At 37.9% G+C, this 15,436-nt stretch overlaps 1 protein-coding gene across 15 annotated transcripts in view; it reads left to right on the top strand.

The window, feature by feature from the left end:
• SIPA1L1 (signal induced proliferation associated 1 like 1) overlaps positions 1-15,436 on the top strand; it is a 373,433-nt gene that overhangs the window by 37,047 nt on the left and 320,950 nt on the right. For all 15 annotated transcript variants that reach the window (XM_041758492.1, XM_041758500.1, XM_041758507.1 and 12 more), the window contains one exon: positions 4,274-4,362. The gene's annotated coding sequence lies outside the window, so the exon portion shown is untranslated. The remainder of the gene's footprint in view (positions 1-4,273; positions 4,363-15,436) is intronic.

The following is a 15,436-nucleotide window of genomic DNA, read 5'->3' as shown; positions in this document are numbered from 1 at the left end:
CATATTAGTCTACTTAAGAGTATGTTGATAATAAAGCCAAGACAGAAATACTATCTTTTTTTGCAAGTTCTTTTGTCTTTGGTGAACTAGTCCAGACCCATCCTTGTGAATCTTTTTTGATCCGAGAGGGAGAGTTGAGACTTGATGCATGAGTTAAGACAAATTCATTACGGTTCTCAGAAGAACAAATTAAAGTGTATGGATCTCTGATGGTGGATTAGCAGTGTTATAATTTTTTGGATATGGTTATTTACTTAACTTTTTTTCTGAAGTGAACCCAGCCTTGGAATGGGCTTGGAAATAACTATTCAAACTATAAAATTAATGTGGTCCAGTGGCCTGATTCTATAGTTGAGGAAATCCAAGCCCAGAGTGAAGAGATTTGCTCAAGGTTAGACAGCTGTTTGGTGGGGGGAGGCCTCCTGATTTCACAGGTTGCCTGGTCTTTCCCCACCAACCCCTCTGGGAAAGCACAGGTTTCTCCCCAGTGGGATGAAGCTCCAGTGCCTCGTGGGTTCTCATACTGAGATTTAAGTCCTCATGTGATAGTTGGGATGTCTCAGTGGCTTGCTGGTTGAATAATACCGTTGTTTCATGCTTCAAGGAATACTTGGAAAATTGTTCTGGACTTTTAAGGAAAATGGATCAGGCACAAAGAATTTTGTTCAAACTAATAGGGAAGAAAAAAATGCATAATGAGCATGCCTAATTGAAGATGTAAGTTTCAACTTAGTACACTGAGCTACAAAAATGAAGGCAGTTGATGCACAGTTCTCTTCTGTTTACCCTTCTGGGCTGTTCATAAATTTGCTCATATGTCGTTGTTTTGATAAGGCATTTCTGTTACATGCTTGGTCAGTGCAAGGTAAAAATTATAAGGAAAATTTAGTTTGACTCACTTCTCAGCCCTTTCAAGTCTGTGCTCCGATGCTGCCCTTGCTGTGAGTCTTACCCTGACCCACATAAGATTGCAGTTCACCTTCCCTCCCTTCATGCCTGAATCCACTTCCTCTGCTATTCTGGCCACCTCCTTTTCAATAGCACATAGTCCCTCTCACATTATATGTATTTCCCATGTAATATGTCTGTGTGTTAATTTGACTGTTTATGAGTATGTAGTATATATCATGTCTCTATTATGTTCATATAGTCTGTGTGTCCTGTTGTGTGTCTCCTCCCTTAGACTACAAACCACATGAAGGCTGACTTTGTATCAGTTTTTGGATTTCCAGCACAGAGAATAAATATTGCCTACCCTGTAAGAGATGCTCAGTCAGTATATGAATGAATGAACTTGGCAAAAAGCAACTACTCTTTAGGATTTCTACTAGTAAAATGCCAGATTCTCAGTCCTAGTGCTTATTTTATTCATAAACTCACTGGGGATGGCACAGTCACTAGTTGGTACATAAAGAAAATTATCTTAAGGTTATGAGTTGTGTTATAAATAGTGTTCTGGAACTTCCTTGCTTATTTGGCAGTAAGGAACTCGGCTTCAGATGAAAAAACCATTAAATTTTCAGATATTATCAGTGGAACATTCTCTAGACGTTAAAAATCTAGATTTCTGTGGTCAAAATGTACAGATTTAGATACAGATATAGATATTTGGATGGTAGCTGGTTTGAAACCTAATGATAGAAAAACTTTTCATTTTCAGTATTGTGGCAGATAGAGCCAGATTTCAGGGTATCAGGGTCCTGAGGCAGCAGGGATGGGAAGAGGAAGGAAGGAGTCAAAGCCTGGGGAGAGTTGGGGAAAACTCTTCAACAGAGTCATCCAGATGTGAAAGTGCATTTTTACGCCTGCTCAGAGAAGCTGGAACACGAGACAGGGAGATACATTTAATGCAGATAAAGTCCACAATGTTCTGAAATTTTCATTTATCTAAACTGCTGGCAGCTTTCTGGTAAGTTCTGGGGCATAATGTAACTTATAAAATGCTTGTTTGTATTATTTAAGGATATATTAAATTTTTGGGATTCAAGGGAAATGAAGATGATCCTTAATGTCTGAGGAGGATGTTCAGAAACCTAGAAAATATCTTAGAAGTTGACTATTTTGGCTTGTTATGTTAGCTTAAACCCAAAGGTTAAATGACTTGCCCAGTATTGCACAACTAATTCATGGCAGAATTGGTACTAGCTTTGTCACAAATTATGACTGAAATATCCTTAATAATAGGCCTCTCTGATAACCTATGTATTTGTTCAAAGATTTAGGTTTTATCTTAAAAGTTTTAAAAATGCATGCAGATATTCCATCCTATACAAATGGCCTTCTTCTCTTTTTATATGTATAAGCAAGCATATTTTTGTTATTTGTGGAATTGTGATCTGGAATTGGAGAAATGAACAGAGTGAAAGATTACTTTATTGTTATGGTCTTTGAAGCATTAAATCAGAGTTTTAAAGAAAACTACAATGGGGGAATAAAATCTACTTGATTTGCTCTGAAGTTTAATATATTGTAATAGAGGAAATTAATTATAGCACAGTGAAAATACCTTATTTAGAAAATATTTTCAGCCTCAACTTGTGAAGAAAGGATTGCTATTTTTGTTAGTTCAACATTCTGTGTCAGTAAAGTAAGGCATTATGCTTTGTGTTTTTTTGCTGGAGGTACAAGTTTGGAAGCGATGTAGTTTTTTAAAGAAAGAGATGATCTTTGTATATAATTTTGTATGTACATTTTCACTGAAGATTAGATCGTATTTGTATGGAGAAAGATGGCCAACCCTGCCCTACCCCTTCTCCAGCAGGGAATTATTCTAAAGGTTTTGCTTCTTAATCTTTTATGTTAATCCTGCAATGGGGTTGTAGCTTGATTTTGATATGCTCCAAAAGATCGTTTCCCTAGTTGATTAAAGAGCAGGGTGTGATAGGAAGAGCACTGGGCTGGCAGTTAGGAGATTCTGACTTCATCTTATCTGTAGGATGATGGTTTTACAGTGGTAATGGGGTATTACAGCCTCTTCCAGTTCGGAGAGCTTATGATATGTATTTGCTCATAATCTGCTTAGTGCCTCCATACCAAAACTTCCTGAAATTTAAAAGTACAGATGGTGCATGTATTTCAAGTTTCACGGTCTTGCCACAGAGCAGTTTCCTTGGGATGCATCCTTTGGGAGCCAGTGCCCCTTGCTTTAGTCTGGCTGATAGATTCTCCTCTGTGACTGCAGGGGGGTTGATGTGTAAGAGCGTGGCTCACGAAAGGCTAAGCAAGGGGAGCTCTCTGAGCCTCTTAGCATTTCTGAGACAGCCTCCTGAGGCAGGAGGGATATTCAGATGGGGCCTGGAATCTTTAGGACCTGGACAGTTGCTCTTCTTGAGTGGTTTGCCACTTGGAATCCTTGTATTAATGTTGGAAGTAGCCATCTAAATTGTTATGGTCTTATATTTGCATATTTTCCACTGATTACTGGTGTAAAGGTGAGGAGGCCTTTGGCTGAAGGGTGTACATGATATACCATGCTAGTATCTCCTACCCACGGTCTCTTTCTCCTTGAAGGTGTCCCATAGTGTGTGTGTTTTCAGTTGTCTCTATCACACTGGCTGGTTGACTAGCTCTAGGTGGATATGCGGAAATACCCTGTAGAATTACTGGATTCGTATCCCAGTCTGGCAGACTTGTATGTTGAGAAGCCCAAATACAGTATCTGTTGGCAGGCAGGTCTTGGCAAATGGTATGTGACTTTTGGGTGGGAAGGAGTGCAGCTTTGGTTACATGGACTGGGCTGGAAGCCTCTGCTCCACAGTCACACTGCAATTGTAGTCTTATATCCAGGAGAGATTAGTTTGTAATTTTTTTAGAAATAGTAGCTCCAGTCAGAGACAGCTGTAAAGCACCTGAATTACTTTGTGATGCAGCTCTCATTATTTTTCACATCTGGATTTGAAGTTTTGAAGATTTGAAGTTTTGTACTCAAATAGAGTCTGGATGGAATAAGGTACCTGTTAAAGCCTGACTTTGAGGCTGAAGAAAGCCTTTATTTTTCTTTCATTTCCCTAAGGTATGACAGTATTAGAGCAGATGGAAGGCTGAAGTTTGAGCTTAAGTTGTGTGAAAACTTCATCAGCCAATTGGCTGACTCTTAATGGTGAGACAGGAAGAACCACCCACGTTTTCCATTTTGGATTTGAGTCACAGAAAACAGGTTTCCTGCAGAAACCATTTGGCTTCAACAAGTGTATGGAAATTTCATCTTTGATCGAATTGATGTTTTTATCTTCATTGTGCATGTATTTCAAATTAATTATTTCCTCCCTTTCAGTCCATAGGTTCAGTTTCAAATGTGAATGGCAGTAAACTAATATCCAAGATTTCTGTATAAGAAGTAGATCGAAAGGACTGTACTTTCAGGTAAGGATCTTATTTTACTTTATCTTTAATCATACACGGCTCCTTTGGCAGAAGGCCGGCATGCCCCCTACCTCCTTTCCCATGAACGGAAGTATAGGTGAACTTTCTAAAAGATAGCAAATTGACATCTCTAGACAGGTTTCTACCTCTTTGGGATTACAGACATGTCACAGGGGTTGGCTACTTAAAACCCTTAGAGAAGCAGTATGTGATGGCAGTTACACGCACACATACTCATTTAAAATGGCTTATAAAATTGTATTTAAGTTTTTTCTTTTTTTAGGTAGAGGAAATCTTCCTTCTAATACCTACCACTTCCTTCCCATGACTGATTGATTGATCTATCATCTGATTTCCATGTATTCAAAGTTTAAAGACGTAGATGGTTTTCACATTAATTTCTTTACCTCTGTGGCATCCCAAAGTACTCTAATAGTTGTGGGCATAAGAAGATTATAGAAAAAGCTCTGTACTTGAAGTAATTTGGAATGTATAGGGCCAGTGTTTTAGAAATGAATTTCCCCCAGGAGGAAAGGGGACTGTGTAGGCCAAAGATAAACACCTCCCCCCTCACACCAAGTAAAACTCACATTTACACATAGAGCATTGTGCTGAGTTGGGATTGTCATAGTGTTTCTGGATACAAATGAAAGCGTATTTCAGTTAAGTGATATGTTGGTTTTTAATCAGTTATCTAGTTTTCCTAATTGATTTTGAGGTATTGAAGTTCCCCCCCATATTAGCTTTTTGTACCTCCTCAGGATGGTTATTTTTCAAGTTTAAGATATATAAAACTCAGTTTTAAATTATTGGCATCGTTTGAAGAGTGAGTAATCCCCAAATCACTTATTAGTAATGCATTGTAGAATGGCTCTTTTAGCAGGTTTCATCTCCTGACTAAATTACTAGCTGACAGAAATTCATTTGCAAAACATTAACACACCAACATAGAGAGCTCAGTAGAGAGACACTGGCTTGGGTTTGTAACAAGCTGCAGATGGTGTGTGGACATAGTTTCTTTCCGTTCCTTCCTGGGATCAGCCTTAGTCAGACCTCTGTAGTAACTCCTTTTTTTTTTTTTTTTTTTCAAGATTTATTTTTATTTATTTGAGGGAGTGGGGTAGAATGAGAGGGAGAGAGTCTTTTAAACAGGTTCCACACGGAGCAGGGAGCCCGATGTGGGGCTCCATCTCAAAGCCCTGAGATCAGCACCTGAACTGAAAACAAGAGTTGGCACCTTAATTGACTGAGCCCCCCAGGTGCCCGGGTAGTGTCTCTTTACTCATCTCCCTGCACGACTCTTCCTGGGGGTTTAGATACCCATACCCTCTGCTTAGAATTCTTCTGCGCTTCCCTACCACCTATAGCAGTGGTTGTCAAACTTTTGGGTCTCAGAAACTAATTTAAAATTATTGAAGCCCCAAGAGAGCTTTGTGTTTATGTTGATTATATCCATCACTGTGTTGAAGTGGAGAAAAATTTAGAACATTAAGAATATACAAGCTTGCATTCTCGTAGTTGGAGAGTGATGACACCATTAGTCATGCGGCTTCTGGCAAACACTGTACATTTAGGAGAGAAAGAGAAGGAAAAAGGCAAATAGCATACTATTATTTTTACAAGTTAAAATTATTGAAGTGTAATTTCTATACAGTGCAATCCACCCTATTTTAGTGTACAGTTCTCTGGGTTTTGACAAATGCACGTGGTTGTGTAACCACAGTGAAGATATAGAACATTTCCATCACCCCAAAATGTTCCCCTGCCCTTAGCCTTAGCACCCTCTGACCTTTTTTCTGTCCTATAGTTGTGGTTTTTTCCAAATGTCATGTAAATGGAATTGTATGGTCGTAGCCTTTTGAATTTGGCTTTCATTTAATATAGTGCACTTGAAATTCATCCATGCTGTTGTGTGTATCAATAATTTATTTTTTAATTTTTTTATTGCTCAGTCTTATTCCAGTGTATGAATGTACTGTAGTGTGTCCATTTACCAGTTGGAGAACATTTGGTTTATTCCTAGGTTTTGGTGGTGATGTGTGCTAGTGTTAATATTAAAACAGTTTTTTAAAAGATTTTATTTATTCATGAGAGACACACACAGAGAGAGAGAGAAGCAGAGACATAGGCAGAGGGAGAGCAGGCTCCCTGTGAGGAGTCTGATGTGAGTGAGACTCAATCCCAGAACCAGGTCATAAGCCAAAGACAGATGCTTAACCACTGAGCCACCCAGAAGCCCCATATTAAAACAATTTTAACCTCACAGACCCTTGGAAAGGGTCTTAAGGACCCTTAGGATCCTGAGACCATCCTTTGAGGGACCTCTGGCCATCTTGAACTACTAGCCTGCTGGTGGTGTGCCCTCTGTTCAGAATACCAGGATCTAGCTAAGGGTCTCCTCTTTGCAGGCCTTTTTTTTCTTCAAAGTTTTATTTATTGGGCAGCGCAGGTGGCTCAGCAGTTTAGTGCAGCCTTCAGCCCAGGGCCTGACCCTGGAGACCTGGGGTCGAGTCCCACATCGGGCTCCCTGTGAGGAACCTGCTTCTCCCTCTGCCTGTGTCTCTGCCTCGCTTTCTCTCTGTGTCTCTCATGAATAATTAAATAAAATCTTAAAAAAAAAGTTTTATTTATCATTTGAAAGAGATCGTTTGCATATGCCAGTGGTGGGGGGAGCGGCAGAGGGAGCAGGAGAGAGAATCTCAAGCAGACTCCATGCTTAGTGTGGAGCCCCACAATGGGCTTGATCTCACAACCCTGAGATCATGACCTGAGTCAAAATCAAGAGTCAGACACTTGACTGAGTTGCCTAGGCACCTCTCTGAGGGCCTCTTCCCACCATAACCCAAGGCTGGACCCTAAGGCTGGACTGGTCACCACCACCTTTGTGCCTCTGCTGTGCCTTTTCCCATGGCTCAGCAATTATTGAGGGCATGGCAGTTCTCCAGCTTCTGGAAGGTGATGCCTTCTCTCTCTGGCCTGGCACATGGAAGACATGGTACATGTTTGAATGAATGAATAATAATTCCTTTACATTTGTGAGGTGTTTTATTGTTTATAGGGGACTTTCCCATATAACATGCATCCCTTGTTTCAGCTTTGCAAAGTATATATATAGCATAAGTGGTTTTTAATATCTTTTATTTTTATTTTTTTATCAGATAAGGATATCTGTGGTCTTAACTAAGCCCTACCTTAAAATAACCTGGGAAGCTTATAATAAACATACCCAGATTAAGTTCTAATATATGGAGATCAGGCTTGAGTATTAGTATTATTTAAAAACATCACTGTTGAACCTCATGTGCAGTCCCCTAGAGAATCATTGTTGTAGAGTTTGATTTACCATGAAGTCTTAGTAATGATGTAGATGAGACTGGACCCTAATCCTGGACTCCTACCAGAATGCCTTTTCCTCCACATTCCAGACTCTCATATGGGTAGACGCAGTATGGAGATTTAGAGAGTCTTTTTTTTTTTTTTTTAATTTTTTAATTTTTATTTATGATAGTCACAGAGAGAGAGAGAGAGAGAGAGAGAGAGAGAGAGAGAGAGAGAGAGGCAGAGACACAGGCAGAGGGAGAAGCAGGCTCCACGCACCGGGAGCCTGATTCGATCCCGGGTCTCCAGGATCGCGCCCTGGGCCAAAGGCAGGCGCCAAACCGCTGCGCCACCCAGGGATCCCAATTTAGAGAGTCTTATAGATGACTGCATGTTCAGTTTCTGGATATACTGTAGTGTGAAGACCAGAACACTGAATTTAGGATCAGGGGGAGTATGTTTCTATTTGACTCTGCATTTATTAACCGAGGATTAATAAATACCTGAGTCTGTTCTCACTTTAAATATAAGGAATACTACCTTAAATTCTAGAAGCTAAAGAAGATCAAGTTAGATACTATGTTAAAGGATTTTTTTTTTTTTTAAGTAGGTTCCATACTAGGTGTGGAGCACAACATGGGGCCCAACATGGGGCTTGAACTCAAGATCCTGAGATCAAGATCTGAGCGGAAATCGAGAGTCAGATACTTAACAGACACCCCTATTTATTAAAGGATTTTAAAGGATTTATTTAAAGAATTGTAAAATCCTTTTGTAAAGTATACAGTGCTTCCTAAAACTTATTTTTAACTTTCCTTGAGGTTCATAAATTATACTAGTAATGTGTAAGTATGATCTCACTGATATAGTAAAATAACAGATTTATGCAGAATGAAATGAAGAGGTCACCATTGGTTGCATACTTTTGATCCCTTGTGTATGAATTTAAATATGTAAATATATATGCATGTGACATACTTTTTTTTCTTTGGTTGTATTAATATAGAGTCTTACGTATTTTGTATTTTTTTAACACCATGTCTTGTATCATTCCATATTAGTATATATAAACTCCTCTTGTTCTTTTTATAGCTGCAAGATTTTTTTCATGTATTTCCATTTTGGTGGACACTTAGCCTGTTTCCAATCTTTTACTTTTATAAAAAATGCTAATGAACATTCTTAACTCTTTTTTTTTTTTTTTTTTATTTATTTATGATAGTCACAGAGAGAGAGAGAGAGAGAGACACAGGCAGAAGGAGAAGCAGGCTCCATGCACCGGGAGCCCGATGTGGGACTCGATCCCGGGTCTCCAGGATCGCGCCCTGGGCCAAAGGCAGGCGCCAAACCGCTGCGCCACCCAGGGATCCCCACATTCTTAACTCTTATTAAACCATTAGTTAATTCTTACTAAAACATTTATTCTGTTTTACAAATACTGGGAGATGAAGTAATAAAGTAATAGATGTTTCGTGAATGAAATCTTAGACATTTTCTACTCAAGTCAGTATAGAACTTAGACTTTAAAAAAATTTGGTGAAATATGCTAGATTGTGGATAACTTTTTCATATGATCTTTGTAAGTTTTGTTTTATTTTGTGGTATTATCATTTCACTATTTGGATAGACTTTTAAAGATTAGTATGCATATTTCTTAACTCCTTTAGGTGTGATTGCTCTGTACTTTTCCCTTGACTAACATAGGCAATGCAGCAAGCTGGCCAGTACTTACTTACGTCGGGTGTTGGGTTAAGAGCTTATTATATAAATGGCCCTATTAATTCCTTTCAGTAACCTAGTGAAACTGGTGGTGGTCTCCAGGTTAAACATTTAGAAATGGAGGATCAGAGAGGTCAGATCACTTGCCCATGGCTAGTTATGGGTCTAGGATTCAAAGGGCCTGCTTCCACCTATGATGCTAACAGTGCCAGAAATTCACTGAATCAGAGATGGTACATCTCCTTGATGACATCACAGTTTACTTTGTCAATTACTTATATTTGTATATTTTGCTTTTTAGTACCAGTAATAATTTAACCTTTGCAAACACAGTCCATGCTTTGGAGTATCCATTTTGTAGAAAGTATTTATAATAAAAGCAGTATCATAATATAATAAAAGCAAATGCGTATTGAATAAGTAGTTGGTATTTTGGAGTGAAAGAGGCCATTAAAAGGGAAGTTGATACTGAATTCTATTTATTAACTAACAGGATAACCTTGATAAATGAATATTGTTTCCTCACTGGTAACATAATATTTGACTAAATAGTTCACTGTATACTTCATCTGCCGCTAGTCCTAAATTATAGTAGCGTGAGTAAGAAATAACTTGCGAGAACATTCGTCAGTGGTAATGTAGATGAATTGCGAAATGGAATTCTAGTAATGCTTCCCCTAGCCTTGAGTAATAAGGAAAATACTGCCGGAAGGGTTTGTTCATTCATGACAAATGAAAGATTAAAATGATCTATTCTCTGTTGATGGAAGTACCAGAATGCAGCCTCAAATTTATTTTATTTTTAAATTAAATTAATTAAATTAATTATTTTTTTAGAGAAGGAGAGAATGAGAGAGAAAGAGAAAGTGAGAGGCAGGCAGAGGGAGAGGGAGAAAGAGAATTTTAAACAGGCTCCATGCCCAGCACGACTCTGATGGGGGGCTTAATCTCATGACCCTGAGATCATGGCCTGAGCTGAAATCAAGAATCACCGCTTAATTGACTGAGCCACCTAGCTGCCCCAGCCTGTGATGTTTTTTTAAGTACATTGAAATACAGGCTCTTATGATTTTATTATAGGCATAGTTTTGATATTTTAAGTGGCTATGGGTGGTTATTTCTCAAAAATAATCATTATAGATGGAGTTTTAGCAAAGATATGGTTTCACGTATTTGTGTAGTCTTATGTCACTTTTCACTTGAATGATAAAACAAAATTGAGGTCTAAGTGACATCGTAGAGTACATGTGATGGTGGGTATCAACTTCTTAACCTTTACTTGGTCTCCTTAAAGCATCTCTCCTTTTTAAGCCTTAAAATATGGTGGCTGGTTAATTGAAATAGATCTTTTGCTGGGCTCTTAGCCTTATATACCGAACTGTTTATTTTATTAAACAGTAAGAAAACATATGGTAAAGGACACTTCAAACATCAGTGTATTGTCTCATTCCTGGTTTTTAATTTCTAAGCATTTTTAAAAAGAAATATTTTTGGCCAGTACATCTTTGATAATTGACAGGCAGAAGAGAATGCATGTGCTTGTTAACTTTCCTGTGTGGATTTGTTCGCCAAGAGTTAGTCTGGCACCCACAAAGTGGGCTTTGATCCTAGGAAGTAATTAGGTGGTAGTGACTTTTTTTTTTTTTTTGGTGGTGGTAGTGACTTTTGTTATTGATAGGCAGTAGATTATAGTCAATAACCTAGTGCAGTGTACTCCATATAGCACATTGTAAAACTGTTCTCAGATTTTTTTTTTTTTTCTCTTGTTTGTAGATTTACTGATTTGGTTGGGTAGATCCAGAAAGAACATTGTATTTGGGGCAGCTTTCTGAGATGACACACCCCACCCTTCAGAGGAATTCATTTCTTTTTGGAATTTGGCATTTGTTATTTTTATCTCTGTTCTGTATTTAAATTTTCAGTTTTTAGGATGTAAATTCTCAAGTACATTTTCCGTGGTGACTAAGGGGTATTATGTAAGGATCCCTGCCCCCCCTTTTAGTATGTGGACATCCCATTTCTTAGCTTATTATTTGTTTTGTGTCTGTATCTCAGTATCATCCTAACAAGTTCATTCAGGCAGTGGTTAAACTGAGGTTAAGTGGTATAATGGTTGTTTGGCAGGATATAGACATAAACACGTCTCTTTAAACACAGAATGGCCTGAGGTGGCTGTAAGGTTCAATTGCATAATCATAGATTACACTTCACAAACATTGGAACGAGTACATGGGCCACATACATCTTCAGTGAGAAATTGCCCCACAGGATGGAGTCTACTCTAGAAACTATCTGTAGAGTTCCCTTGAGTGTTTTCTTAGATAATTACATTAATATCATTCATTTAATTGGAATGTTTCTGATTAGATGGAGCTATGAATAGTATTTCAGGGTTTCCAGAAAGCCTCCCATTTAACATCCAGAGGAATGAGTTAAAATGTTACAAGAATTTTAAAAATGTGTATGTTTCTCAGAATTTTGTCATATTTTCTGGTCTCTTTCTCCCCTTCCTTCCTGGTATTTTTGTGACTTGAAAGCTGTTTTTCAAAACATACCCTCAGAAGTAATTCACCTTTTAGAGATTGGATGGGTTGGAGTTTAGAGTCATTCTGTTAGAAATGACTGGTAATGTGCCCTCTGAGGGGTATTGAGGAATATCTCTGTATGAATGTGAGAAACTGGTCTTTGGAGCTCTTAGGTGGTATGGGAAAGTAGCCCATGTTACTGTGGGGAGCCGAACAACAGAAATAAAGTGCCTATTACTGTGGGTGGAAAGGCCTTTTGGGCATATTAAATATGCTTTGAGGCTGAATTTTTGAAAAAAATTTTTTTAAGGATTTTATTTATTTATTCATGAGAGACACAGAGAGAGGCAGAGACACAGGCAGAGGGGAGGAGCAGGCTCTGTGCAGGGAGCCCGATGTGGGACTCCTCTCGGGACTAAGGAATCACACCCTGAGCTGAAGGCAGACGCTCAACTGCTGAGCCACCCAAGTGCCCGTGATGGGAATATTTTTGAAAAAATATTCTGCTTTCTTAATTATTTGTGGTATTTATCAGGAAATTGGATATATTTGATATGGGCCTTAGTGTTTCTGTAATCTTAATTTTTGCTAATGTTTTTATTCAACTACTTGTTTTTTAAAAAGTAAGTTTCTAAATTTTTTGTAATTGTTTATATATATTTCATGTGTTTTATTCAAACTGATTTTGTCTGAGACTTGCTTAGAGAAAGCAAATTCAGTTAAAAATATTTCCTTGACAGAGACCCCAAGGTTGACAGTATAGATTTTTATTTGAAATATTTATTTTTTATTTTAAACTTATTTTATTTTACTTTTTAGCAAAGTGAAAATATCCCTGGTTTAAATAGTAAGTAAAATTGTAATCAGACTTGAGAAAACCCTGTGCTCCACCTGTTGTTCTTCAGAAGCAATCATTTTCAGGTTTTCTTTTTTAGTGTTTACTCTGGGATTTACTGCCATATATTTAAGTACCTTATTTTTACTCCTAGGACTCAGCTTTTCAACTCTTAAGCATTATCTTTTGACTATTTCCCATAGAGGATGAGGATTTAATTAACTTCCTGACTTTTCTTTCTCCATCCTCCCAGTGATAATTAAATTTTTTTTTTTTTTTTAATTTTAAGTAGGCTCACACCCAATGTAGGGCTTGAACTCATGACCCCAAGACCAAGAGTCACATGCTCTACCAGCTGAGCCAGCTGGGCACCCGCTCCTAGTGATAATTTTATCTAATTTTTGGTCAAGCTGTTATTTAATATTTACAGTATTATTTAAAAATTGCCAGGGTGGGTCAATGGTTTGGCGCCTGCCTTCGGCCCAGGGTGTGATCCTGGAGACCTGGGATCGAGTCCCACATGGGGCTCCCTGCATGGAGCCTGCTTCTCCCTCTGCCTGTGTCTCTGCCTCTCTCTCTCTCTCTTTCTCTGTCTCTCTCTCTCTGGTCTCTCATGAATAAATAAATAAAATCTTTAAAAAAAATTGCTGACAACAGCCACAGAATACTCAATAATTACTTGCTCTTTCTCTAACTTGGAGATACTGGTTACTTTGTTTTTAATTGGCTTGGCTTTCTACTCATCAGTGATTTTGCTCTAAACATTCTGCTGGAACTGTAAAGACTCAAATAATAAAACATATTCGGGTGTCCGTCAGTTCCAGCTTTTCTGGTGTTGTCAGTCCCAGAGTTTCATGTCCTATTGGTGAATGACTTGCTGTCCAGCCTCCACAGGACTGCCATTTTGGGACTCCTCTTTATCACCATCTTGGTCGGGGAGTGGGGATTCCCTTGGTTGTTTTTTCTTTGATTTGTCTATTTTCTGGGTTCTGTGTTGTCATCTCTGTTGATTCTCTCATTTTGGTGGGATGTACACACACACACACACACACACACACACACACACATACACAGCAATATCCATATGCTCAAGAGTGGGATTTAAAAAAGTTTATTTTCTAATTGTTTGCTGCTGATTTGTAAGAAAATACTTGGCTGTCTATTTTTGCATCAACTTTGTATCCTACAGTCTTGCTAAATTCATTTATTAGTTCTAGTAGTTGTTTTGTACCTTCCCTGGAGTGTTGTACATAAACAATTGTGGGATTTGCAGATAAGTTTTACTTCTTCTTTTCAGATCTTTATGCCTTTTATTTTTATTTTTTTTCTTGCCCTCCTGAATGGCTAGGACCTCCTGCTAGTACTGGCCAAGATGTGGTGTAAGTAGAGACATTCTTGCCTGTTCTTTGTCTCAGGGGAAAACAAGTCCGTTTTTCATTTTTGAGCATGATGTTGGCTTTAGCAATTTTTCCGCAGTTGGTCTTCATCAGTTTCAGGAAGTTCTCTAACTCTTCCTGCTCTGTGGGGAGTATTATCATGAATTGTTGGATTTTGTCAAATACCTGTTCTGCATCTGATCCTGATCTTGAGATTTTTCTCTTTTACTTGTATGTTGATTGATTTTTCAAATGTTAACCAGTTGTTTGGATAAACTGTACTACTTGCTCATAATGTTCCTTTTAATATATTACTGGATTTAATTTGCTAAAATTTTGTGAAAGATATTTGTGTTTATATTCATGAGGCATACAGCTCTGTCATTTTCATTTTTTATAATGTTTTTGTTGGGTTTTAGTATTGGCGTTATGCAAACCTTATAAAATGAGTTGGGTGGGCAGCCCCGGTGGCACAGCAGTTTAGCGCCGCCTGCAGCCTGGGGTGTGATACTGGAGACCGGAATCGAGTCCCATGTTGGGGTCCCTGCATGGAGCCTGCTTCTCCCTCTGCCTGTGTCTCTGCTTCTCTCTCTCTCTCTCTCTGAATAAATAAATAAAATACTAAAAAAAAAAAAAAAATGAGTTGGGTGGTGATCCTTTCTCTATTTTCTGAAAAAGTTAAATTTCTTTCTTGAATGTTTGATAGAATCTAACAGTGAAATCACCTGGAGTTGTTCTTTTCTGCTTTAAGAATGTTTTTGATAACAAACTTACTATCTTTAAAAGATAAAGGCTACTTAGATTTTCTGTTTCTTCTTATGCCAATTTTGATAGATTCTATTTTTAGGCATATTTGTCCATCGTATGTAAGTTGTGCTCAAATTGTTGGCATAAAGTTACACATTTTATTCTCTTGTTATCTTTTTAAATGTTTGTAAGATCTCTGGTGGTATGTTTTTTCCATTTCTGGTACTGGTCATTTATTTGTCTTTTGTCTCTATTTTCGATCTAACTACAGGTCTATCAGTTATGACAGGTGTTTTAAAGATGTCTCTTTTAGTTTTATTAGTTTTCTCTGGTGTTTGTATGTTTTCTATTTCATTGACTTCTGCTTTTATTATTTTCTTCCTTCTATTTTGAGTTTAGTTTGCTCTGTTCTGTATGATTTCTGAAGGGAGAACCTTAGGGTCATGGTGGCAGATCCTTTTTATTTTCTTATATTAAGCATTTTAAAGTTTTAAGTTTCCCTTTAAGTACTATTTTAGCTGCATCCAGATTTTGATATGTTTTATTTTTGTTGC

Source organism: Vulpes lagopus, chromosome 6, assembly GCF_018345385.1.
Source record: "Vulpes lagopus strain Blue_001 chromosome 6, ASM1834538v1, whole genome shotgun sequence".
NCBI lineage: Eukaryota > Metazoa > Chordata > Mammalia > Carnivora > Canidae > Vulpes > Vulpes lagopus.
Note: the sequence above shows the minus strand (reverse complement) of the source record. Positions and strands in the feature narration are given on the sequence as shown.